This window comes from Lissotriton helveticus, chromosome 7, assembly GCF_964261635.1.
Source record: "Lissotriton helveticus chromosome 7, aLisHel1.1, whole genome shotgun sequence".
Lineage (NCBI taxonomy): Eukaryota > Metazoa > Chordata > Amphibia > Caudata > Salamandridae > Lissotriton > Lissotriton helveticus.
The window spans coordinates 425459332-425486085 of NC_136068.1; the positions used below are offsets into that span (position 1 = coordinate 425459332).

At 47.5% G+C, this 26754-nt stretch overlaps 1 protein-coding gene across 1 annotated transcript in view; it reads right to left on the reverse strand.

Moving 5' to 3' along the window:
* Window positions 1-26754, reverse strand: part of MTCL2 (microtubule crosslinking factor 2) — an 870692-nt gene that overhangs the window by 64297 nt on the left and 779641 nt on the right. The gene's annotated exons all lie outside the window — the stretch shown is intronic.

The window sequence follows — 26754 nt, forward strand, 5'->3', positions numbered from 1 at the left end:
AGCACAATACACAGTGGGCTCCAGGGGGAGACCAAACCATATACTAAAATAGTGGTATAACAATCACAACTTGGATCAAGACACAGTCTAGAGCACGTAGAATCGCTGGGACCCACAGGAACCACCCAAGGTGAGTAGATAGGGATCGCATGGAGGACGGGTGCAGTGTGCTAACATGACCGCGGGCTCCATACAATTCTAAGGGAAAGTCGCAGTAACAGTTTTAAAGTTTAAGGACCCTCCTAGGAGGACTTCGAGCAAGCCCTTTGAAACATGAGAGGTTGGAGAGCCACCCTACCTGTGGATACCGTAGTACCAGAGTTACCTTTCCCAGGGAACATAGGTCTTGAGTGGTATCGGAAACTGCAGTCGTTCCCTGTGGGAGGCTGTGAAGAAGTACTGCTGCCTTGAAGGTGAAAAGGGTCCGGAGGAATCCAAGCCTGGATTCTGGAAGGAAGGAACCTGAAAGCAGAGGGAACAGAGTCCTGGTCACTTCAGAGTGACAAGGGGCCCGGTAGACAAATGCCCACTGATGTCGGGTGTTTCAGGTGCGAAGAAGGGATGATTGACTCTGCAGGCACGAGGACCAGGACACGTCGAGGATGACCAGGAGCCGGAAGTGAGCTGTCCCACGAAGGATGTCTCGTGCTGAGGGGTCGGTGTCCGACTGGAGCACCAACAAGCCTTGGCAAAAGCAACCAATGCTGGAAGGTCAAGCAGGTTACGGTGTGGACCATTAAGGTCCAGGGGACTCACCAAGCAATGGGGAGGCAGGGCACGTCTAGAGCAACCAGGAAAGCCCAACAGAAATCAAGATGGCCCTCAGGAGGACCCACAGGCCAAATGACCAGGGGGCTTATTTATGAAGAGCTGGCGCCGTCAATGCGTCAAAAATAATGACGCATCGTCGGCGCAAGTCATGCGCCATATTAATGAAGTGACGCATCTCCGACGATGTGTCACTTTCAACCCTCTGCGTCGGAAAAACCACTGCGTCAAAATGCCCTGCGACACGTAAGTATTAAATTATGCAAGGTGGGCGTTACTTCGGAAAAACCTGCGCAAAAGTGACACATCCACATTTATGACTTTTCCCACTTTTGACGCATCCGTAGCTGAAATGGCGCAGTGTTGCGGTTGCGTCAGAATTGGTGCGCCTGCAAAACGAACGCGTAGGAAATGACGCATTGACACATATAAAGAGGAGAGGTTAGAGTGGACATTGCTGCAACTATCCCTACACCATGGAGGTGGTAATGCTGCGACTAGCAGCCAGACGGAGACGACCAGCACCAGGAACCCCACCACAACCCCCCTCCCCACAAAATCACCCCCCCCCCCCAAAGGCAACGCCGGAGAAAGAAGCGATTATTCCGTCAAAGGAGCGTCCTGAGACGCCTCAGGGATGAGGTGGTCATAAGTCTATTTCGCCTCAAGAAGTGGACCATAGAACACCTCCTCCGACTCATAGGACCAAGGCTAGAGGTCACAACCAACAGGCCTACCAACATACCTCCACAGGCAAAGCTCTTGGCTGTGTTGCATATGCTAGCGTCAGGCTCCTTCCAAACAACAGTTGCCAAAGTGGCAGGAATATCCCAGCCAGCTTTCTCAGCATTCCTACCCACTGTCCTGGATGCCATCATCCATCTGACACCCCGCTACCTCCGTTTCCCCAACAACCCACAACAGCAGATGGAGATCAAGCAAGGTTTCTATGATATAGCAGGCTTCCCACATGTGCTGGGTGCCATGGACTGTACACATGTGCAATTAGTACCTCCAGCAGCAACTGGACATCTGTACATAAATCGAAAACATACTTATTCCATCCATGTACAGGCCATTGTGGATCACCGTGGACTATTTACAAATGTGCTGGCAAAATACCCTGGCAGTGTACATGATACCTTCATATTCCGGATCTGCATCATTAATGACCGCTTCAAGAATGGCCAGTATGGCAATGGCCTACTTGTAGGTAAGCAAAAGAGTATGATACAATGCACCATTCATGCTGCCATACTGGTAATATTGCTTGAATGACCCATTAATGAGGTCATGGATGGAATAATGTTGTACTAGTATATACATATACATAAATATAAGGTCATGTAGAGCCACATAGGGTGTCAATCCATGTCCTTCAAAATATGTGTCCATTTTCATGCATAAATATGTGCAAAAGGTTTCTTGGATGTGTGTTACTGGGTGTGTTCTCTGCAACATCGATGCCCTATGGACACTGCCATATGAAATATTGCACACAACACATGGCCTGTAGTTTACCTGAACCATTTCAAACATTTAATTGTACCTTTTCATTTTTTTCATTTCAGCTGACTAGGGATATGGCATCCAGCCGTGGGTCATGACACCTCACGGAAACCCACAGTTGCCACAGGAAATAGCCTACAACCAGGCACATTGCAGGACAAGAAACATTGTTGAACGAACATTTGGACTGCTGAAGGCCAGGTTTAGACGCTTGGACATGTCTGGTGGACGTATGTTGTACTCACCGCAAACAGTCTGTAAAATCATATTGGCATGTGCAATACTGCACAACATATGTGTGCTGACAAAAGTCCCCTGGGATGAGGAGCCTGAAATAAATCAGCAAATGGTGGAGGATGACCAGGAGGATGGCCATGCTCCAGCAAACCAAAACACCGCAGCAGGCATCCGCAGACGTGCCAACATAGTGCGTAATTTTTTTTCAAAATGTGAAAAATAACATTATCATCATGCATCTTGATTTTTGTTCACACAAATAAAAATACATCATCAAACCTTTTCTTGCCTGTGTATGTATATAACATAAAAAATGTACACTGCAAGTTGCATGAGAAACTCATATGTGGAGTATATACATTAAATTGACTCTCATGTCTGGAGGCTGGCATCAGACATACATCAGCCAACACATCAATTTACATTGTACTGCCTTGCTATTCCACCTGCAATGGCCACACTTAGCAGTGTCTGGCCAACACAGGTACCTTGGTACCCTAGAGCATGTGTGTCTGTGTGCAGGGTAGGAATGCATATGTGTATGAAGGTGACCCTTCCTGTACAAAAATATACCTCCATGCAACCCAGCAACCATAGTGCAGGCTGGCAGGCCGGCCATTGTGCGTCAGCGCAGATGAAAAGGACAGGAATCTGCTGTATCTCATAGATACAGCACCTTCCCACCCTATTTGCTTGCTGTAGGGAAGTGCAGCAGGAATGCATGCTGTACTTTCCCACGGCAAAACATCATAAATGAGGTTAAAAATCCACATTTGTCAATAATCAACATTTTGCATTAAGATTTTGGGGTTCACAATATGAAAAATGCACAGGTGAAGATGAGCCCACATAATGAAATCTCACACAGCAGGACAAACAATAAAAATATACTTGTATGTTGTAAAGTCCTGTTGAACCAAAAGAAATAACAGGCCAAACATTAAATTTATAAATATGTTACACAGTGGTTGTCTGACAAAATATCACCATCCATGAAAAAGTTGCTCTCAGTGCTCACCCAAGTTTGCATAGTTCCAAATATGGGGCAGGCACATAAATGAAGTTTGTGTATCATACGTCAGAATCTGACCCATACATTCCTGACTCTAGGCACAAATGTGACGTTAGGTCTGCATACGTCAGAATCTGACCCATGCATTCCTGACTCTAGGCACAAAAGTGACGTATTAATCCCATGCATTCCTGACTCTAGGCACAAATGTGACGTTAGGTCTGCATACGTCAGAATCTGACCCATGCATTCCTGACTCTAGGCACAAATGTGACATATTGATACCATGCATTCCTGACTCTAGGCACAAATGTGATGTTAGGTCAGCATACGTCACAATCTGACCCATGCATTCCTGACTCTAGGCACCAATGTGACGTTAGGTCAGCATACGTCACAATCTGACCCATGCATTGCTGACTCTAGGCACAAATGTGATGTTATGTCTGCATACGTCAGAATCGGATCCATGCATTCCTGACTCTAGGCACAAACGTGACGTTAGGTCAGCATACGTCAGAATCTGAGCCATGCATTCCTGACTCTAGGCACAAAAGTGACGTATTGATCCCATGCATTCCTGACTCTAGGCACAAATGTGACGTATTGATCCCATGCATTCCTGACTCTAGGCAGAAATGTGACGTTAGGTCAGCATACGTCAGAATCTGACCCATGCATTCCTGACTCTAGGCACAAATGTGACGTATTGATCCCATGCATTCCTGACTCTAGGCACAAAAGTGACGTTAGGTCTGCATACGTCAGAATCTGACCCATGCATTCCTGACTCTAGGCACAAAAGTGACGTTAGGTCTGCATACGTCAGAATGTGACCTATGCATTCCTGACTCTAGGCACAAATGTGACGTATTGATCCCATGCATTCCTGACTCTAGGCACAAAAGTGACGTTAGGTCTGCATACGTCAGAATCTGACCCATGCATTCCTGACTCTAGGCACAAATGTGAAGTTAGGTCTGCATACGTCAGAATCTGACCCATGCATTCCTGACTCTAGGCACAAATGTGACGTTAGGTCTGCATACGTCAGAATCTGACCCATGCATTCCTGACTCTAGGTACAAAAGTGACGTATTGATCCCATGCATTCCTGACTCTAGGCACAAATGTGACGTTAGGTCTGCATACGTCAGAATCTGACCCATGCATTCCTGACTCTAGGCACAAAAGTGACGTATTGATCCCATGCATTCCTGACTCTAGGCACAAATGTGACGTATTGATACCATGCATTCCTGACTCTAGGCACAAATGTGATGTTAGGTCTGCATACGTCAGAATCTGACCCATGCATTCCTGACTCTAGGCAAAATTGTGACGTTAGGTCAGCATACGTCAGAATCTGACCCATGCATTCCTGACTCTAGGCACAAAAGTGACGTATTGATCCCATGCATTCCTGACTCTAGGCACAAATGTGATGTTAGGTCATCATACGTCTCAATCTGACCCATGCATTCCTGACTCTAGGCACCAATGTGACGTTAGGTCAGCATACGTCACAATCTGACCCATGCATTCCTGACTCTAGGCACAAATGTGATGTTAGGTCTGCATACGTCAGAATCGGACCCATGCATTCCTGACTCTAGGCACAAACGTGACGTTAGGTCAGCATACGTCAGAATCTGAGCCATGCATTCCTGACTCTAGGCACAAAAGTGACGTATTGATCCCATGCATTCCTGACTCTAGGCACAAATGTGACGTATTGATCCCATGCATTCCTGACTCTAGGCACAAATGTGACGTTAGGTCAGCATACGTCAGAATCTGACCCATGCATTCCTGACTCTAGGCACAAATGTGACGTATTGATCCCATGCATTCCTGACTCTAGGCACAAAAGTGACGTTAGGTCTGCATACGTCAGAATCTGACCCATGCATTCCTGACTCTAGGCACAAAAGTGACGTTAGGTCTGCATACGTCAGAATGTGACCTATGCATTCCTGACTCTAGGCACAAATGTGAAGTTAGGTCTGCATACGTCAGAATCTGACCCATGCATTCCTGACTCTAGGCACAAATGTGACGTTAGGTCTGCATACGTCCGAATCTGACCCATGCATTCCTGACTCTAGGTACAAAAGTGACGTATTGATTCCATGCATTCCTGACTCTAGGCACAAATGTGACGTTAGGTCTGCATACGTCAGAATCTGACCAATGCATTCCTGACACTAGGCACAAAAGTGACGTATTGATCCCATGCATTCCTGACTCTAGGCACAAATGTGACGTATTGATACCATGCATTCCTGACTCTAGGCACAAATGTGATGTTAGGTCTGCATACGTCAGAATCTGACCCATGCATTCCTGACTCTAGGCACAAAAGTGATGTATTGATCCTATGCATTCCTGACTAGGCACAAATGTGACGTATTGATCCCATGCATTCCTGACTCTAGGCACAAATGTGACGTTAGGTCAGCATACGTCAGAATCTGGCCCATGCATTCCTGACTCTAGGCACAAATGTGACGTATTGATCCCATGCATTCCTGACTCTAGGCACAAATGTGACGTTAGGTCTGCATACGTCAGAATCTGACCCATGCATTCCTGACTCTAGGCACAAAAGTGACGTATTGATCCCATGCATTCCTGACTCTAGGCACTTATGTGACGTATTGATACCATGCATTCCGGACTCTAGGCACAAATGTGACGTTAGGTCTGCCTACATCAGAATCTGACCCATGCATTCCTGACTCTAGGCACAAAAGTGACGTTACTCAAGGCCCAAAAGTGACTTTGGTCATCATATGTCATAATCTGACTTAGCTGAATATACTAACACCACAAATTTACGCACAAACATTTAGTGTGCCTGTTGAGACACTTTCATGACAAGCGTAAACCACACATCTTGTGCCCTGCGTCCAAAATACAGCAGTAAGTTTCCGCAACTGTACATTCACAGATAAAAAGAGCGATGCGCCATTAATGAAGATTGTGACGCATGCCAATAATGTAGCATCTGCGAAAACTGGTCGCACCTTAAGGGGAAATATGTAATCAGTCTGCCATGCTTCAAATTAACGATGCGACATAATGATTTCTTCGCATGCCAATAATGACGCATCGGCGATAACTGGTCGCACCGTAAGGGGAAATATGTAATCAGTCTGCCATGCTTCAAATCAACGATGCGACATAATAAGGATTTTTTCGCATGCCAATAATGACGCATCGTCGGAAACGAGTTGCATCGCAACAGGAAATGATGTAACCAGCCTGCCATGCTCACAAACAGGAAGTTAATTCCAACTTTCACTTTCTATTTCACTCCTTTGTAGTCTCTGGCAGGTGAAGGAGTGTGTTTGGCAATTGCTTGAGTGTTGTGTCCTGTTCTGAAGTTGTTTTTCTGTGTGTGTCTTGCTTACGGTCTCTAAATTGTCTCTGTACTGTTGTGTATTGTGTAGCTGTCTGTTGTCTGTAAAGGGGTGTCTGTCTGTTTAGGGGTTTTAATTCTTAGTAATAGGGGGATTAGTGTTAAGTAAACATTCTCTTTGTAGCTTTTACAAAGTGTGGCTTGTGCTGTGTCACAATGTCAGGCAGGTCCAGGAACCTGACTGAGCAGGAGTTTGGGTGGCTAATGTGGCTGATAGCCCACTACCTCCCAAATATGATTGGGAGTGGAGGCAGGGTACTGCAGGGGTACCCAACCCAAGAAAGAAAGATGAGGTGGGAGAGGGTGCGGTACCAGATGGCTAGAATCTTTGGAGTGGACAGGACCCTGAGACAGTATAAACATCGGTGGGCTGACATTATCAACCGTGAGCAGGATCTCCTGGAACACCTTGGCATTGAAGTCGACTGAACAATTGGTAAGTCAACTTACATTAATGTCATGTATTAATAGATGTTTTCTAAGGTAACGCAATTCAATTTTGAAACAACAGGGGCCTCATTGACGAGTCCCTTGCGCCGCCGTAACATCACCTTTTGTGACGTTCTGGTAACGCAGAAGCCTGAGGGATATTTATCATGCCGGACTATGCCACTTATTGAGGCATAATGCTGCCTGATAAATATCAGCCATTTCAATGCATTGTTCTGTGTCAAAGGGGCGTGCAATGGGTGTTGTTTGGGGTTCGTCCACCAACATCCATGGCCTTTTGTCACTGCTCCAGATGTATGAGTCTGAGGCAGCGCAAAAAGCTCATGCCTGCCCAGGGGAGGCGCAACGGGAAGTAAATTCTTCATGTATCCTTGTATTTCCGTTTTCCCTGTGTGCTGCTGCATTGTGCAGCACACAGCGAAAAATGTCAATGCAGTTTCTGACCATTTATGTACAGGAAGGTATCCCTTACGGTACAAAAAACATCTTCCACGCAACACAGCCACCCTTGCATCATGGTGCTAAAGGTTTTGTGCTAGTGCATGACAGCAGTTTGTGGCAAGGCCAGGGAAAGGCACAAAGATGCAACCTTAAGGGAACAACATGTTCCATCATGGTATATCATATGTATGCATCATGGATCGGGAAAATAATTCTTCACGCACTGACAATATTCCATAAATAATGGGCCAAAACATCCAAAGTAGTGCATAACATTGACAGCAACTTTGATGCAAACTTCATGGTCCCCCCTTCATCACACATTGGAGGCCCTGTACATACTGAACTAATCTCCAGGGACATCACCTCAGAGGAGTATATGTCTGCCAGCATCGCAAGTAACCTTGTAGTGCTTCAAGATCTCTACACAAACGTGTATGTCTGTGTATTTTACTATACACAATGTGCTACATTCCCATCTGTATGCAGCGAAGATGCACAAGTGTCAACTGAGTGCAAAGCATTCAATGCCTTCATTCATTCATCATGGCTGTGTGCAGGAAGGATCACATTTAATTGCAAGAATTCCTCACAATGACTGGATGTACACTAACTAGTTGTGACGTTGAATGCAGTGCAGATTGCACAACAAAATGAAGAACGAAAGACATTTGTGCATCAATGTGCATACATGATGGCATACCATGGGCTAACTAAGGTTTGGTTGCATACCCAAACATAGGATTCCTCATACAGCTGGGATTACGTCCAGTCACATGTTTGTTGTGTTTAAACAACAACATCAACACAAATGATAGGCCACTATCGTGGTTAGTCACGTGGGAAAGAGGCACACATCTACAAGGCCAGGAAAAGTGTATGTAATGTGAATCCCATGTACACGTGTACATGGTCTACTTGCACACAGATCAATGTGTATGTGTGTAATTGCATGTTGCTTGCAGTTGTTGTCACAATGCACATATCAATGAAGCTGACACACTCACAAATCTAAGTGTCCCAGTACATCTGGGAATGATCAATAAACAAATGCTAAGCCATGTGTGCATTAGGGAGGTCAAACTCCTCTAAATGGCTAATTAAATACCACGAATGGTTGAATACATATGGCGGATACTTGCTTTTTGTTGGTGTCTGACGCATAATTCAGCAGGCACATCTGTGAATTCTCAGATGTTCACATTCACCATTGTACAAAAGTCGTCCATAAATGCACATATTTGCAACATGGGGCAAGTGTGCATGTATTTTGCAAATGCCATCTCAATGTGACACCACAAACAAGAGAGCACATGTGTGTTACACATGCAGTGGAAGAGTGTGCTTCCCATGTGAAGCACTTAGGCAGAGCATGTTTTATGAATCAGGTAGCCTCATGGGACGCAACGTAAGCCCCTGGTGAAGATACCAGCGACTCTCATGAAATATCTGTACTGTGTTGAAATGTGCAACATACCCTGATCATTTTGTCTATTGTTTTTCCCTTGTAGGTGGTCCACCCCCATACACAAAGGATGAGGTGGAGACGCTCAAGAATCCAAAGGCCACTGGTGAGTGTGAAATCATTTCAATCTTTGTCTGTATGCTTACAATGTCTCCTCATGCATGCCTTGTATGCAGACAGTCCAGAAGCATCATCCTTGCATGCAGCATGTTTACACATCACATGTGCATGGAAGTGTCAAGGACTCATTGGCACTATGTGCTTATGCATAATGTCAAAGATAAGGGTCACATGTATGAGGTGTTACTGTGTGCGAGTGCCACATTAACACATCTTGTGCTGCTGTGTGTATCTACTACATAAATGGAGACCACATTCAAACAATAAATCTATACCTTCATAGAGCACCATACTCAGGCGTGAGGGCCTCAAGGCGCTGAAGGGAGGGGGTGTGCTGCTACTGCTGAAATAGCCAGGTCTTGAGTTGTTTAATGAAGGTAAGATGGTCCTGGGTCAGTCGTAGGTATGCGGTAAGGGAGTTTCATGTCTTGGCGGCCAGGTAGGAGGATGATCTACCTCCGGTGGTGGATCAGTGAATCCTTGGGACGGTGGCGAGGGCGAGGCTGGCGGAGCGGAGGTGGCGGGTAGGATTTTAGAACGAGAGGCAGATGATGAGTTATTCTGGGCCCATGTCATGGAGCTCTGTGTGTGTGTGGGTGAGGAGCCTGAACGTGATCCTTTTGTTGACGGTGACCCAGTGCCGGTTTATCTGGTCGGTAGATATGTTGCTGTGGTGAGGGCTGTCGTGGATGAGTCGTGCAGAGGCGTTTTGTATGGGTTGTAGTCGTTTCTGAAGTCTGGCGGTGGTTCCTGTGTATAGGGCGTTACCGTGGTCCAGTTGGCTGGTGATGAGGGCCTGGGTGACCGTCTTTCACGTTCCGGTGGTGATCCACCAGAATATCTATCAGAGCATGCGCAGGGTGTTGAAGCATGAGGATAAGATGACGTTGACTTGTTTGTTCGTCGTGAGTGAGGAGACCTGGATGAATCCCAAGTTGCATGTATGGTCCGTGGGTGTTGTTGCACTGACCAACGTTGTGGACCACCAGGAGTTGTCCCAGACGGATGGGAATTTTCCAAGGATGAGGACCTCCGTATTGTCTAAGTTCAGTTTCAGCTGACTGAGCTTCATCCATTCTGCAGCGTATTTCATTCCTTCATGGAGCTTGATTTTGGTGGGGGCTGGGTCTTTGGTGAGGGAGAGTACCAGCTGGGTGTCATTGGCATAGGAGATGATGTTGAGGTTGTGTGTGCATGCAATGGCGGCGAGGGTGCTCATGTAGATGTTCAAGAGTGTTGGGCTGAGCGAGGAGCCTTGGGGTACGTGAGAGTCAGTGTATTTAAACAATGCCTACATGACACATGCTAATTGTAGTACAACAAAGATATACGTCCTATATGTATTAATTCCTTGTGCCCCACGTGAGTCAGTACCTACCATTGTTAGAGTGATGCAACAACACTGCAAGTCCTTCATTAATTATGCACAAAATGTATGCAGTTACCTATGCAACTGAAAGGGTCACCTGCAGAATTCCCTATTGACATCACTACTTCATATGCAATGATGTACTTGTGTCTAAATGGTACTTGCATCATTTACCAGGCATAGTCAATCCACATACCAGGCCTTAATGCTGGCCATGAATTGACGCCCCCTGTCAAGATGTGTCTACCATGAAAGTGTTGTGCAGTGTGTGTTGCGTTGTGTGTCAAAATGTTGCACGTATTTACTCTGAAGCAGCACCCCATGTAGAAGTGTAACAGAAATAGGAGGCGGTGCCAAAATGAATAGCAGGGCACACCTGTGCGTTTTCTAGCAACACAACCAAAATTGCCATGTTTTATGTCAATAGTGCATTTAACATGTGTGTTGCCTTGTGCAGCATACAGGGATGATGTTCCGTGAAACTTGCATTGTATCTGTGTATGAAGTGTCAACTTTCAATGCATAAACAAACCTTGCCTGCACACAGATGCACTGGCATCATGTTGAAGAGGGGCCTGCATTTGTGCATGCAGAGCATTGGGTTCATGCGCAGGCCAAATGCATTTGAATGCACCGTCTCATGTGTCTTGAGGCCTTTCATGTCATCTAGAATTGTCATAGTGTTAGAAATTACTCAACATTACTTAGCATCCCTGTGTCTGAGCATCAATGATGATGCCACCATGCGTCAAAATTGATGCCCTGTTAGCAATAGGCCCTTGACAAAATGTGCCTTAAATTGCATGAATGTGCATGTCTACAGGTGTCAATGTGTAAGTGCAGACTGATGTGGATGTTATTGCTCCACTGCAGAAAACATGTCACAAGATGAGGAGAGGCAGTTTAGGATTCGTCTAGAAAGATACTGCCACATCCGCAATGTTGGACGTGCCTTCAGGCAGATGGGACGCAGACATGACCAGACACGTGCTGCTGGAGCCTGGAGAGTACCAACTCCTACTCCACCATCCAACACGCGGATCCGGAAGCAAAAGGGAAACACAGCTGCCGTGGACACCGGAACAGGAGCTGAATCATGGCAACAACATTCTCCACAAATTGGCACCGCATCCCCAAAACAGAGTGGACCCTCAAGCCTACCCACCTCTGCACCATCAACATCAGGCTCATCTGCACCCCCAGCTAATCTTGAGTCCGGATCATCAACAGATCCCACTTCCAGACATCCCTCTGCTCTGACCCCTGTGACCACCACTGCTCCACCATCTGGACCCACCTCTGCTCCGCCCCCTGCAACTAACACTGATCAATCAGCAGTAGCGTCTCCTGTACTGCCCCATGCGGAATACACACATCCCACAACTGGACCTGCAGCTGCTCCCCCAGAGCTCGATGTTGGCCTACTGATGGCCAAAATTGACAAACTTGAAAAGGGCCAACAGGACCTGACTTTGAAGATGGCGGGCATACAACTCCAGCTGGCCACCCTGTTGAGCATGGTTGCAGACTTAAATGCCAGCATTACCCAAATGGATGAGCAGCAATAGCCACTCACTCAACAACGGCATTACAACTGTGGTCTGTGTCCCTGACATGTCATTTCACATGCAAAGTTTCAGACAATGTTATTTTTTACCTCTTTTATAGTTAGATAGCCGTTAGGATAGTTGTAGTAGTTAGGAATAGTTTTAGGATAAGTGTTAAGTTATTAGGAGTGGGTGGGGGGTTGATGTATAGTGAATGTTAAATGTATTTTAAGATGAAAATAAAAAAATAAATATATATATATATATATATCTTTGTTTAGTTAGGTAGGTTAATTAGTATGTGTTTAGATTAAGTGTATGTATGCCTGATTTGTGATTGTTGAATAGGGGGTGGGGGGTCATCTGTGTGTTGTGGTGTATGTGTGAGGTAGGTTTAGGTACAGTAAGTAAGTATAAGTGTAGATGTTAGTGCCTTAGATTAGCTTAGTGTAGGAATTATCTTTAAATGTTTCATAAGTGTAGTGTAGGTGACCATTGCATTTTATTTGTGTTAACTTGTTTGAAAATAAAATCTGTTTTACATTTACAAAATGTCTGACTTGTAGGCATATGAAGTGGTGAAATCAGCTTAGTGTGAGCCTTACACTTGCTGTCCAAGGAATGTCATCAATGATCTTATATCTGAGATTATCGTTAAATGTTAGGTATTGTAAGCCAAATTTTCATTACACTATCACTAATTCATAGAGGCCACTACTCACCCTTGAGGGACTTAAGGTATTGTGTGACAGGTGAGCTCATGTGATCAACAATCATGTGAAAAGATCGTGGGACCTCATTTATAATGTATTGCCGTAGTGAAGCACAGCAGACCTTCCTGTTGTGCTACCCTTTTGCAGGATAAAGGGCAGGACCGTGCCGTATCCGTAAGATAGTGCGCAGTCCTGTCGTTTTCACCAGCACCGGTGCACAATGGGCTGTCCTGCGCAAACGCAGGCACCTTTGCACAATGGTGCAAGGGTGGCTGCCTTGCGGGGAACATTATTCTTGTACAGGAACGGACACCTCTCAGTTAAATAATCATCACAACAGCCTCTTCCTCTTACTATATGTGCTGCATTGTGTGGAAAAGGGAAGACGAGGAGAAATGAAGATATTTCTCACCATTGTGCCTTCCTCATGCCTGCCCTGGGTATGTGTAATTATTGTCCAGTGCCTCAGATTTCATGTTCCTATTAAATCTGGGGCAGTGTCAAAAGCCCATGGATGTTGCTGGCAATGCACCCAGCAATACCCATTGCACGTGCCTGTAACGCAGAACACTGCGTTAAAGGGCCGGATTTTTTTCATGCAGCATTATCCAAGGACTATGGGCCTTGGTGATGGCTGATCAGTATTAGGCAGGGTTCTGCGTCACAGGACGTCACAACAAGTGAGGGTCAGATGGCGCAAGGGGCGTCAGAAATGAGGCCACCTGGTATTGAGACTGTAGCTCAATGCTTGCAGTGTTGGCCCAATGCTGAGGGGGAGTATGTCCCAGGTCTTGTCTGCAAGTAGAAAATAAATCTGCATCACAGTCTGGCTAAGTAGATGCATGGAAATTTGACCATGGCTAGGTCTGTATTGCAGAGGTATGTCTTGTGGGCGTAGAAGTAGATTCATTTGTAGAGGTTTGGTGGTCCAGGGTTGTGGCTGACTCCGGAGGCGTGTGTGAGCACCTTGAGTGTCAGTATATCTGTATGGGTGTGGAGGCAGTAGAGCTCCTGTATGTGCTGGCTGAAGTGGTATTGTCATGGGACCCACAGGGAACGCCTACCTACGGTGGTCTGGACATTCATCATTTTGCTCCTTTGAGAATTTGTGATACTGATATTGAGGGCTATCACATTGAACAGGCTGATGATGATGGATGTGTGGCTGATGTAATTAATGAATTCTGTGCCAATCAATTTGATGCTCTTGCAGAGTATGCGGAGGGTGAAGAAGTATGGTGAGGATACTGCTATTATCTGTCATGACATGGTGAGGGATGAGTTCGGTACAATGTTGAGTTTGCGTGCCACATATGAGTGGTTACCCAGCTCAGGGGACCACCAGGTATAGTCCCATGTGGCAGGGGTGGTTGTGAGGATGATGACCTGTTTTGACAACATATAGAGATTTGACCAGCTGAGGCACATACATGTTGCCACATGTTGCATCCATTGTGGTTAGTTGTGTCCTGTGATGTTGGGTACCTTGGGGAGGGAGAGGCAGAGCTGGGTGTATTAGGCGTAGGGTACTATGCTGAGTCCAAGTTCAATGATGATGTCAGCAAGTGGGGCCATGTAGACGTAGTAGACAAAGGTACTGAGGGACAATCCCTGGGGAACTCAGCATCGGTACTCCGTGTGTTTTGATGTGAAATGTATTAGGCTGAATCATCAGCTCCGGTCTGCAAGGGAGGAGACAATCCAGTGTGGTGTATTACCTTGCGTCATGCCATAGTGGAGTCTGGCTGCTAGTGTGTTGTGGAACATTGTTTCTTGAAATGATGAGATGTATTGTGTATATGGAGTGGCAGTGTGGCCTACTTTGAGGAGTGTGTGGATGTTGCAGTGGCGTGTAGGATGGACCTCTTGATGCTGTTGTTTGTCATGGAGCAGGATTGGGGATGTTGTATGTTACAATGAACTTCACTGGGAGTGGCAGTGTGGCCTACTTTGAGGAGTTTGTGTGGATGTTGCAGTGGCGTGTAGGAGGGACCTCTTGATGCTGTTGTTTGTCATGGAGCAGGATTGGGGATGTTGTATGTTACAATGAACTTCACTGGGTGCATGTTGACCCTCTAGTTTGTGAATTCGTCTGCAAATGTGAGTGGAGAGATGTGCCTGTGGGTCTTGCGGTCTGTTTGCTCAGCAGGGGTATCATTGGTAATGTCATTTAGCTCTCACCATTTGCATTCATTGTGGAGGTGCATGTTCCAATGGTGGAGTTCATATTACTGCCACTGTTCGTGTGCAATGGGGGTTGCAGCCCTGTGGAAGATGTGCTGTGGGCAGGGGTGTGTGGGTGCTCCTTAATCTATTGCCATCAAGGTGTTTGCGGTGTCAAACATGTTGACATGGGGCCAGCAGAGGATGGTGTGTAGTGTGGCTTACTTGGGCGAAGGTGTTGTGTGGGATGCCTTGGTTATGTTCATCAAAGTTGACATTCACTTTGCTGATCTAGTGGTAGGAGACTGATCCAAGTGTCTTGCAAATGTCCGTGGAGTGAGTGAGCCCTGAGCTTTGGCTGGGTCATAGTGTGAAATTTTGTATGGAGTTGATGATTTCCATGGATTGGCAGGATGTGTAGAGGATTGTGCCCTTGATGAATTTGCATTTGTGTGGATGAGATGAGTTTGACATTTTGCTGTGATGTTGGCCCTGTAGGCGGAGTGTATTTCCTGGGGTTTGGTTGACCCTCAAAGCTAACTCCAGTAGCCTGCACATGAGCATTGATTATTGTATGTCCGTGGATACACATGTGACATTGGTGGTGTGTTGTATGTTGTGCTTCTAGGAGGTGAGCAGGCATGTATGTGCATATGTAGTCCTACATCTGTATTTCGTTATGAGCTGAGTTTGTGTGGCACATGGTGGATGGAGGAGTGTGTATCATTGCTGAGGCAAGGGGGTCTGTGTTGATGTTGCACCAGTGTCTGCACAGGGAATGTGGCCTTGACATGTGTACGGTGTATTTTGTGAATGAGGAGAGGATGCATTGGGGCTTGGATCAGGGAGGATGTGTGGGATGGCCAAGGAAAATGTTGTTACCTTGGATGAAAATGTGTTCAAGGGTGTGTCCCACCTCTAGGAGTGCGGTAGAGTTAAATTGGCAGAGTTTGGCAATGTGTTATACTGGTGTCTGAGCTGTACATAGTCCGTGTATTCAAGGTTGTTGTGCGCTCTGTGATCTGCATTGGAGTTGGCAAATGTTGTGGCACATCAAGGATGTCTGTATGAGAGGGAACAACATGGAGTTGTCCTGTCGTTGACTGTGATACAGTAGTGGACATGTTCAGTACTGTGCAATGAGTTGATCATAATGGCGTTAGTCTGTTGGAGGCAGTTCCTGGAGATGATGGCAAGGCATTCCTCCATGGTGCTTGTGGCCGTATTTATGCATGATCTTGTACAAGTTGTGGATTGCGTAGGCAATGTCGGTTGCAGATGAGAGCTAGGCAACGTAACTTGTGCAAGAGGGTGTTGATGGCCTCACACATTTACATGGCATGTCTGTGCAGAGGACGTGTGTAGGAGGATGCAGCTCAGCCATTACTGTGCATTGGCATACAGCTGGCTGGCCATAGCTGTCATTGTCTGGAGACGGGGTAAGGTGCTTCAGCAGTGTGAACATGAGACTGTTGCTTGTAAGTTGCACGGTGTTGAGATCTGTCAGTTGTATTATCTTACAAGGTTGCATGCATGGAGTGCTGCATTTGTAGTGGGGGTGGTTTTAACGACCAGGGTAACTTGAGCTGGTCTTGCTCATGTTGTGTATGTTCATTGATGTGCTTGAACTCAGCACAACAATGGTACCTATATACATCATCCGCCATTGAGCTGGGGTCGTGGGTAGGGAGAGCAGCTTGAAGGCAGGAGCATGGACGTGTGTGGGTGCTGGATGGACAGGTAACTGCAGTGGAAGTGGCAAGTAAAAGGCAGTGTGAATACAGAGAAAAACAGGGGATACACAACAGACAGCCTAAATTAGCACTAGCAGGAAAAGCAGACACACACAACAAGGGCACAAAACAGTGAACAAGGCACAGACAGACCATGGTGCCACAGGCAAATGGGCTCATTGGCAATCTACATTGTACTAGTGGTACGGAGCGTACCACGAGTCTAGTGGGGCATTTCAATTGGGCAATGACATTTCTGGTCTGTTGTTGTACAATAATCTGTGTGACAGGCCTGTACATGAGTAGTTATTGTGGATGTATGCAAGCTGACTCAATCTCACATTGCATTTTAGCCGATTTTCAAACAGACTCCAACCTTGAAATCTGTCACGTTGTCACTTCTCCAAATGAAAAGTGTAACAGTGCTCAAGGATCAGTGGTGTGCCGAGGCTTTGCCATTCGCTCAGATTTACAGATGTATTTGGACATCTCAATTCTGACATGTCATGGCAGTTATCTTGCCATGACTAATTCCACGGCCAGTTTTGTGCATCAGTGTGTCAACATACATCAGGCACACTGAGCCTCATCTATGACAGCCTTGCTTCACTTTTGACATGTGAAAAAGTGACGCTTCGGTGCCACAAGGCTTTAAGGAATGAGGCCCACTGTCTTTGCAGCAACACTAAAGTGTTTGTAGGACTTCATACATGAGACACCATTTGAGTGATAAGGGATGTGGTTGCAGGCACTGGTGTGATGCATGTCCCTATTCCTATGCTTAAGCTAATTGCTTTGTCTGCTACTTATCTTACGTTAGGATGTGCCTTTGATGCCAGCCACGTGCAGATGTTTCACATGTATACATACATGTGGTATGTCAGATTTTTCATCATCACATACATACACCTTGGACTGACCCACATTAATGCTAGCTTGCAAGCAGATTTGCTTTTACCATTCACACCCTCCTTGTAAAAATTGTACTGTTTGTCATACCAACTTGTGTCATCATGTGCTATCTTAGACATTTCCAATCCTGTACTACACACGTTACTAGTCACTTTATGAACGTTGCCAGTTGGACATTGCATGTTGTGCTTGCAAAATAATTTAGGTGACACAACTTAGCAAGTAGCAAGGTATGACGGAACTCTACTAATCAAGGGACACATACAGTAGGGTTGAGGATGTACATGCACAGTCCATACAATAACATGACATTTGTGACATTTATGTGTGAGTAGGTTTTATTGAGTGGAAAGGGAGTGTTTACATCATACGTTCACCTCATGGAGGAAGGCCACAGATAATTACTTGTAAATCCATTGACTATCAGTAATTGTTATTTCTTCATTACTGGGGTACACTGTCAGTAGGATGAGCACCAGACAGTGTATATTTAGGGTCCTCGTACAATAGGTGATGCTAACGTGCAGTTTTGCGGATGACTGGACATTCATCAAAATCGTCTACAGCAGATGTATGTGTTGTCTTAGCTGATGGTGTCATCACTGGTGCAGTCGACATAGGAGGCATACACACATCAGGGACTGCTGATGTTGAAGGGAGTGTTCCTGCATCATGTTCCTTGCCCATCAGGTAACGCATAAATGCACTGAGCATGACTTGCTGGTTTACCAGCACTGCTGCAACATCCGGTTGGTAGGCAGCCAAGTTGGTAAGGTATGCATCCTGTTTTTGATTCATTACTTCAAGTATGTCCTGAATGGCCCTCAGCCTGTTGGCAACTTCAAGGCTGGCACTTGTGTTGGGCATTTGTTTGTGCCTCTGCTGCATGACTTCAGATATGTCATTCAGGGCCTAAAACAAACCACGTGGTGGAGCATCGTTGCTGCTTCCATTTTCCGCACTGCCACAACCGGATCTTAGACAACGGAGGACTCCCTCTAGGGTGGCTGCCATGCTCTCTATCCCTTTACGCACCTCCTGTGCCAACTGACCCTGTACATCAACAGCACGTTGTTCAAATACATTTAGCGTGTCCTGCGAGTGGTGAGGGTGAGATGTTGTGGGAGGTGGCATACCAGTGCTTCCATGTTGGTCAAGTGGAGATCCCACTATGCTGCTTTGCGTTCTTGTGCGGGGAGAGGGTGTTTGAATTCATTGTAACTGGCCCTGGAAGAGGCCTATGTCCATGCTTGGTACACTGTCACCGTCCTCATCATCTGCTTCAAACAAAGGTTCCTGCTCATGAGTAGGTGTTGCATGCCTTGAAATGTAACAAGATGTAGGTTTATGCTCATGTCTGACATCTGGTCTACAGATTCACAATTTTGAGTTATCTTGACTTTTGAACTTTGATGTGTGTCAACATGTCAAAGTTAAAGCTACACATTATCACTTATGTAACAAAAAATGACATGGCATGATTAAATTGATGCATTCAAAAAGTGTTTCCTATCACATGGCACATGGCCAGACAGTGCATGCACACTTGCACCATTCAGCTTGAGTGCATGTCCTGATGGCTGTATTGTTGGTGGATATTGAAGACACATTCCAACACAGTAGCAAGTCCAAGTGGCATTATGCACTCTGTATGTGTGTAACAGGTATCAGTCCACAATTACTGATGAATTGGCACATGGATTTCTTAACATCTCACATCATCCCACCTGTAATAGCCATCACGGCTGTGTTGTTTGTGTGTGACCCATTTCTTGTGTTTTCATGCTAATGACGTTATATTGGAATGATACAGATTGCTCCTGGTATGTTGCTCAACCTACACGCAGCTCCGCCTGTGTGACCCTGCTGCCGAGTACACACTGGTAGGTGTGCTCAACCACCATTTCTGTGTCCCGTTTGTGCCCTCTGTGCAACTGTTTTCCCCCCTCTTTGCCCACCATTTTGCTTTCTGTGCCACTGTTTCACCACCCCATGCACACTTGCTGCTCCCGCCTACCAGCTGCCCCTCCCTCCCACATCCCCATATATGCCAGACGTTGCGCGGCTGTGCGGCTGGCGCACCAAAGGCACACCTTAAGCAAGCCAGTATGCGGCCATCCGCGCCTGGACTGTGCCCAGCGCCAGGACCCCTTGAGGCCACAAATGCCACTACACCAGACTCCAGTACTATGCCTGTACCCTCCACGCACTCAATGCCGGCCAAAACCACACTTGCTTCCAGGCCGCCACAAAAACAGACACACGGGACCCTTCTCCTGCCGCACATGCAGCTTCACATGCGACTGAGCCACCAAACCTCCATGGACTGGACCCAGCCACCTCCAATGCATAATCCACAACACCCACTCCGCACGCAAACACCCCATTTGGCTCTGGCATCTGCTCGACACCTCCGCCCCAGACGTGTGCTTCTTAACCGTGACCTGGTGGAACGACTTCTCTGTGAACAACATCACCATAGACATCCCAGACAGCTACAAGATCACCCGCAGGGATTGCGCTGACTGAATTGGTGGATGAATCGCCATCGACCACAAGTCCACCCTCAAGGTCGGCACCCATGCAGATGACACCCTCAACACCGCCGACCACCTGCACTTCAAGATCCACACCGACCCCCAACACCACCCTCAGAGGAACACTCGTCTACAGCACCCCGGACCCTGTGCTCAGTTCTGCAACTCCATCGATGACCTCGCCAGCACCCAAGTACTCGCCTCCACGCACTACATCATCCTGTGGGACCTGAACTTACACCTCAAGAACAACAACAACGCCAAATCTGCCATACTGATCAACAACCTCACCAGACCCTGCCTCAGACAACTCGGCACCGCACCCACGCCACCGGCCACAAGCTGGACCCCGTCTTCTCAACAGGCACCCACGTCGCCTCCAACCACACCACTGAACTCCACTGGAACGACCACCGCTGCATCAATTTCACCTTCAAGAAATCAACCACAACCCACCGCAACCAACAGCTGACTCGCCAATGCTGGGTCAAAGTCAACGAAGACCAGCTGGTCACCCCCCTTGCCCAGAACCCAAACAACAACCCCACCAACCTAGACGCCACAGCCCAAAACCTCTGACAGTGTATCTAGGAATGCACCCACACCTTTGCCCCACTCAAGTTACCCTCCAACAGCCACTCCTGCAACAGAGCCACCTGGTTCACCGACGGCCTCCAGACCTACCAACGCGCATGCCGGAAACTGGAGTAGAAATGGCTCCACGGACACACACCGGACAACCACACAGTCCACAAGGACGCCACCTGTATACATCACCACCTCACCAGATTGGCCAAGAGATCCTCCTTCAGAGCCCGCCTGGATACCAATGCGCACAACAGCAAAGAGCTCTTCAGCATTGTTAAAGAACTCTCAAACCCCTGCGCCAACGCCAACAACATCCCACCCTCACAAAAACTGTGCGACTCACTGTCCATCTTCTCCCAGCGCAAGTTTGGTGACATCCACGACAGCTTCAACACCACAACCGCCCCAACTATGCCAGACTCCACCTCCCCTGCGAGGACCACCAGCGCTAACCGCCTCGCCTCCTGGTACAACGTCAACGAGGACGCAACACACAAGGTCATTAACTCCATACACTCTGGATCACCAGCAGTACCGTGACCACACCACATATTGTACGAAGCAGACGCAGCCATCAGACACCAACTACGCAAGTTCATCAACATCTTCGATGCAGCAACATTCCTGGAAAGATGGAAGCACGCCAAAAGCAATGCCCTCCTCAAGAGGCACAAGGCAGACCCCAAGGCCCTCAAGGACTCACAGCCCATCTCCCTGCTCACGTTCCCAACGAAGGTCATCTAGAAAATCATCAACATGCAATTGGGCCGCGAGCTGGAAGACACCAACATCTTGGACCCGTCCCAGTCCGGATTCAGACGTACATACAGCAGCAAGACAGTCCTCATCTCCACCACAGACAACATCAGGCGCCAACTAGCCGACGGCGAGACATCAGCCCCCTTGCTCCTGGACCTGTCAACCGCCTTTGACACGGTATGCTATCACACTCTGAAGACACACCTCCAAGAATCCAGAATCCAATAGAAGGCCCTAGACTGGACCACGTCCTTACTCTCCGGCAGAACCCAGAGCGTCAAAATCCCATCCTTCAAATCCAACGCCAACAACATCATCTGCAGCGTCCCCCAGGGGTCATCCCTCAGCCCGACGCTGTTTAACATGTACATGTCCCCCTCTCACAAGTGGCCCGCCATCACAACCTCTACATCATCTCCTACACCGACGACACCCAGCTCATCCTCTTTCTCACCAGGGACCCACACACAGCCAAAACAAACCTCCACAAGGGAATGAAGTTCCTCACCAACTGGATGAGGAGCAGCGGTCTGAAGCTGAACTTGGACAAGACAGAGGTCCTCATCCTCGGACCCACACCCTCAGCCTGGGACGACTCCTGGTGGGCAACCACACTGGGAACAGCAGCAACACCCACTGACCATGCACGCAACCTACGATACATCCACTACTCCTCCCTCTCCATGTCTGAGCAGGTCAACGCCATCTCCTCCTCCTGCTACAACAGCCTCCGCATGCTATGCAAGATCTACAAGTGGATCCCCACCCCAAACAAAAAGAACGGTGACACAGGCACTCAGCAGCAGCAGACTGGACTACGACAACGCACTCTACGCAGGATTCCCAGCCAAACACCTACAACGACTGCAACGCATCCAATACACATACGGCAAAATGATTGTCAACGTCCCCCACCGCAGCCACATCATCCCCCAAATGTGAGACCTACACTGGTTCCCCATCAGCAAGTGGATCACCTTCAAGCTCATGACCCACCCACACAAAGCACTCCACTAGGCCGGACCAGCCTACCTGTACAGCAGACTCAGCTTCTACACCCCCACACGCCAGCTCCGCTCCACCAGCCTACCCCTCACCACTGTCCACCGCATCCTATGACCAACCTCCAGCAGCAGATCCTTGTCCTACCTCGCTGCCAAGACCTGGCACACCCTCCCAGCCCACCTACGGCAGACCCAGGACCTACTCGCATTCAGAAGACTCCTCAAGACCTGTCTCTTTGAGCGGTAGCGGCAGCCCCCTCCCATCAGAGTGGGAGATCCAACAGGTGTTGTTGCATGCTGAAGGAGTGGTTCCAAGGACACGGACTTCTGTATTCTCTGAATTTGTCTTCCTGCAGCTGTGGTTCATGCAGACTGCGACGTCATACATTCCTCAATGTATTTCAAGTCTGGGGGTGGTGTAGTCTTAGGTGTGAGAGAGGGTGAGCTGTGTCTCATCAGCAATGGATACGATGTTGAGGCCGTGTTGGTTTCAAATGGCGCTGAGGCAGCCCTGTTAATGTTGAAGAGGGTCAGGCACATTGATAGACCCTCTGGCATTCAGCATTGGATTTACGTGTTTTTGGAGAGGAAGGTTGTCAGTCTGATCCTTTGACCTCTTGCTGGGATGAATGATCCAGTCAAGCGGTGTTCCTTGTAATCCAGCATCATGTAGTGTCGCAAATACTGTGTGGTGTGAGTCTGTGTCGGAGCCCACTCAGGGCTCTTGGTCCCGGAGGGTGCGGATGTCATCTGTGGCTGTGAATAGGGTGATCTTGGTGCTGTTGTTGATGTGATAAAGGCAGGGCTCTATGTGATCCCACAAGTCGATGTATCTCATGGTCGAGGGGGTGCATTCAGCTGTGACTGGTGTCCCAGTGGGGATGGTAGTATGGCTGTTGTGTTGGGAGGAGTTTGCGTGGTGCTGCCTGTGGCATCTTGTGTGTACGGCAAAGTTGTTGTTGTGTATTTTTTAACTTTAGGTGGAACTTTGTTGCACACTTATCACAGGGCTGTAGTGCCAGGGTGATGTCTGTAGCTTTGCTGCATAGGTTGTTGTATTCATGCTTGACCTTGACGAATTTGCAGGAATTTTCCGATTCTTAGAGTATTTATTTGTGGTAGTCCGTCATTGCGTCCATGTATGTGTTGGACATTTCAGGTGTCTTGGTGTTTATCCAGTTCTTCCCAAGGTATCTGCTGGTGCGTCTTGCTTATTAGAGATCAGTGCTGTACCATGCGGCGTCCCTGTAGTGCTGTTTGTCAGGCTTGCGGAGGGTGGAGGGCTGGTATGCGCAGTTGTGTATCCAGGTGTGAAGTTCACTTGCTGAAACGCTGGCGTTGGCTGTGTTTGAGACCAGGGTGGTGGTTGAGCTTTGTCAGCAGTGTAGGCAGGTGATATGGCTGTGGGTCATGTTTGCCAAGGCCTGTTGTCAGTCTCCGATGTTTTCCATGTGTAAGTGCATGGAGGGTGGCAGAGCTGCATCAGTGAGTGACTCTAGATCAGTTGTTACTGGAAAGGCTTGTGTTTGGGACACGGATGTGCGCATACAGACTTGCCTTAGGCGTTCCTTCAGCACACCATGTGCATGCGTCTGCTGTGCGCTTGCACAGCGGCTGACATTGAGTAGGGTAAGTGTGAGGTACAATATTTTGTGATGCCGGAACACATGAAGACAGGGGTGGGGGCCTTAGTGGTAGAATATTTAAAATATGTGGAGTGTGGGCTCAGATGAGAGCAATGAACTAACTTCTAATGAAGACACAAGGGATGAGTGACTGATGTGATCATGCTATGTCTCCTCAAGGCATGGGAGGGTGGGTAGGACATCTCTAATATGAGGTGGGGCATGTGCAGATTGGCAAGATGACTCAGGTGCCACCCATGATGACCAGAGCAGTAATACCCACTTCCATGTTTGCTAGGCAGGCTGCATTTCAGCCTGCATGCCAAACATGCCCAACACTCCAGCATGCGGCTGCATGACTTATCCCATTGCCAATTACCAGTCACACCAGCACTTCACAGCGTTGTGATTGACTCAGGGTAGGGATCCTGGCTGCCTAATTCCTTTTCCGTGACACAAAGGCAGGGTTGCATAAGCTCCAGAGACATGGGACACAGCTTTGAGGTAAGACTTCCCTCAATATATGTTTTGCAGCACCCGCTCACACACACATCCCGCATCCATACGACATTCATTGTTATTTCCTGTATTTCCAAACTCACAGCTGTCCACCCCTGCAATTGTCAATGTTTGCCACTGTGCCCCCATGCAGAGCAGGTGTACCACTCTTGTGCCAAAGGCACATACATATTAGCAAAACATGCCATGACATCACATTCCATTGAATAAAATTTTTTAATACTAGGCATGTTGCAACTGTAGAGTAGGTGTTGCACATCGGAGACTTTAAGTACACTGTTCAAACTTAAGTGAGTGCATCCCCAAACTATCCTTGTCACCACACACCCAGACATGAAGCATGACAATCCTTTATGAGCAACCACGACACACACAATGGAGTCAGATTTGAGACTAATGCACACACCAAGGATTATTCCTCTTGGACACTGCAACAATACAATGTCAGCAACCTCCTCGCCATCAACCCTGTACGCCACCTCACCTGCCAGGACCAACCTCTGCTCCAGACATCGCCATCACTGTCACTGACAACTTCTGTGTCACCTGCAGAAGGCAGCACGACAATCATGGAAGAGGCATTGAAAACCCATACACTGGTACACTCAGAATGAGCAGGCACTCTAATGTGCCAAGGATGACCATGTACTACGGCAACTACATTATCCTGACCAGGCCCATGGCCACACTCAGCAGCACACTCATGTGCAAGACACCCAGGCCATGTGCCCCATTCTCCAACACCATTGTAGAACTCATTGCACCCCAGTGTCTGACATCCACAGACCGCATCCCTCTTGGTGACCTCAAGTTCCACCTCAGCAGGAAAAGTTACCAGACCACCAACACCTCCTGGGTAAATTCACTGACATCAGACACAAGCATGAAGGGACCTCAACATATCACTGAACAGGACACGGTTAAGTACATGTACTACGGCAGCAGGTACTTCTGATTCAGGCTAGACTTCAGACTCTCCTGGCACTACCATCATTGGATGCATGACATATGGGACTTGACCAGCAGACACCACCGCCATCCTTGCACCCTCTTGCAGCTGGAGCAAGGATACTGCATGACATCTCATCAACTCCTTGTGCAATGACAGTCCACCAATGCTTAAATACTTGTGACACTACAGCACACAACTACCACTGTTAGGATCTCAAATGTCACCATCATTTCTACACCCCTCATGAATGTACTTGCGTCAGTACTTTCCCCCTGACTCATGGCAGGCATGAAGGTGGGGCAGTGCCATTGGGATAGGCTGCCACAATGCATTGCTGGAGTTGCGTCATGGTTGTGCATACACATACATAATGATTTCAGATGGATCAGTCATTACTTGCCTCATGGAGCAATGTCCAGTGAGTACTGTACATCCATGCTATTGCAAGGGGGGACATGGTGAGAAGTGTTGCCTCACTGTCTTCTTGCAGCAACACTTTTCATGGTTGGGGCATAGGAATGCACACAATATTGTTGTTGGTGCACATTCCTACAGTGTATCTTTGTCACAGGGCAACCCTGAAACCTTGTTTGCAGCACTGTCCAGTACCAGGCCCATGCATAGATGTTGTACCACAAATTGTCACCTTCCTTAGGGACAGGTATGTTCTGGCCTTACATTCCAGCAGCTAATGTGCATTAGCGTGAGTGTGCTTGCTTCTTTGCATGTCCGTGACAGCCTTGCTAATCTTGCGAGGTGCAGTTAGTTAGATTGTTAGCATTATTTTGATATGGAACGCCTACCTTGCATGTCATTGCCATAATTTTGTTGGAACATGCAAGGCCATTGACATACAAGTTGCTATCACTCCTAAGCAGTTGCTCTCATCTGTATGCTACAGCTTGCT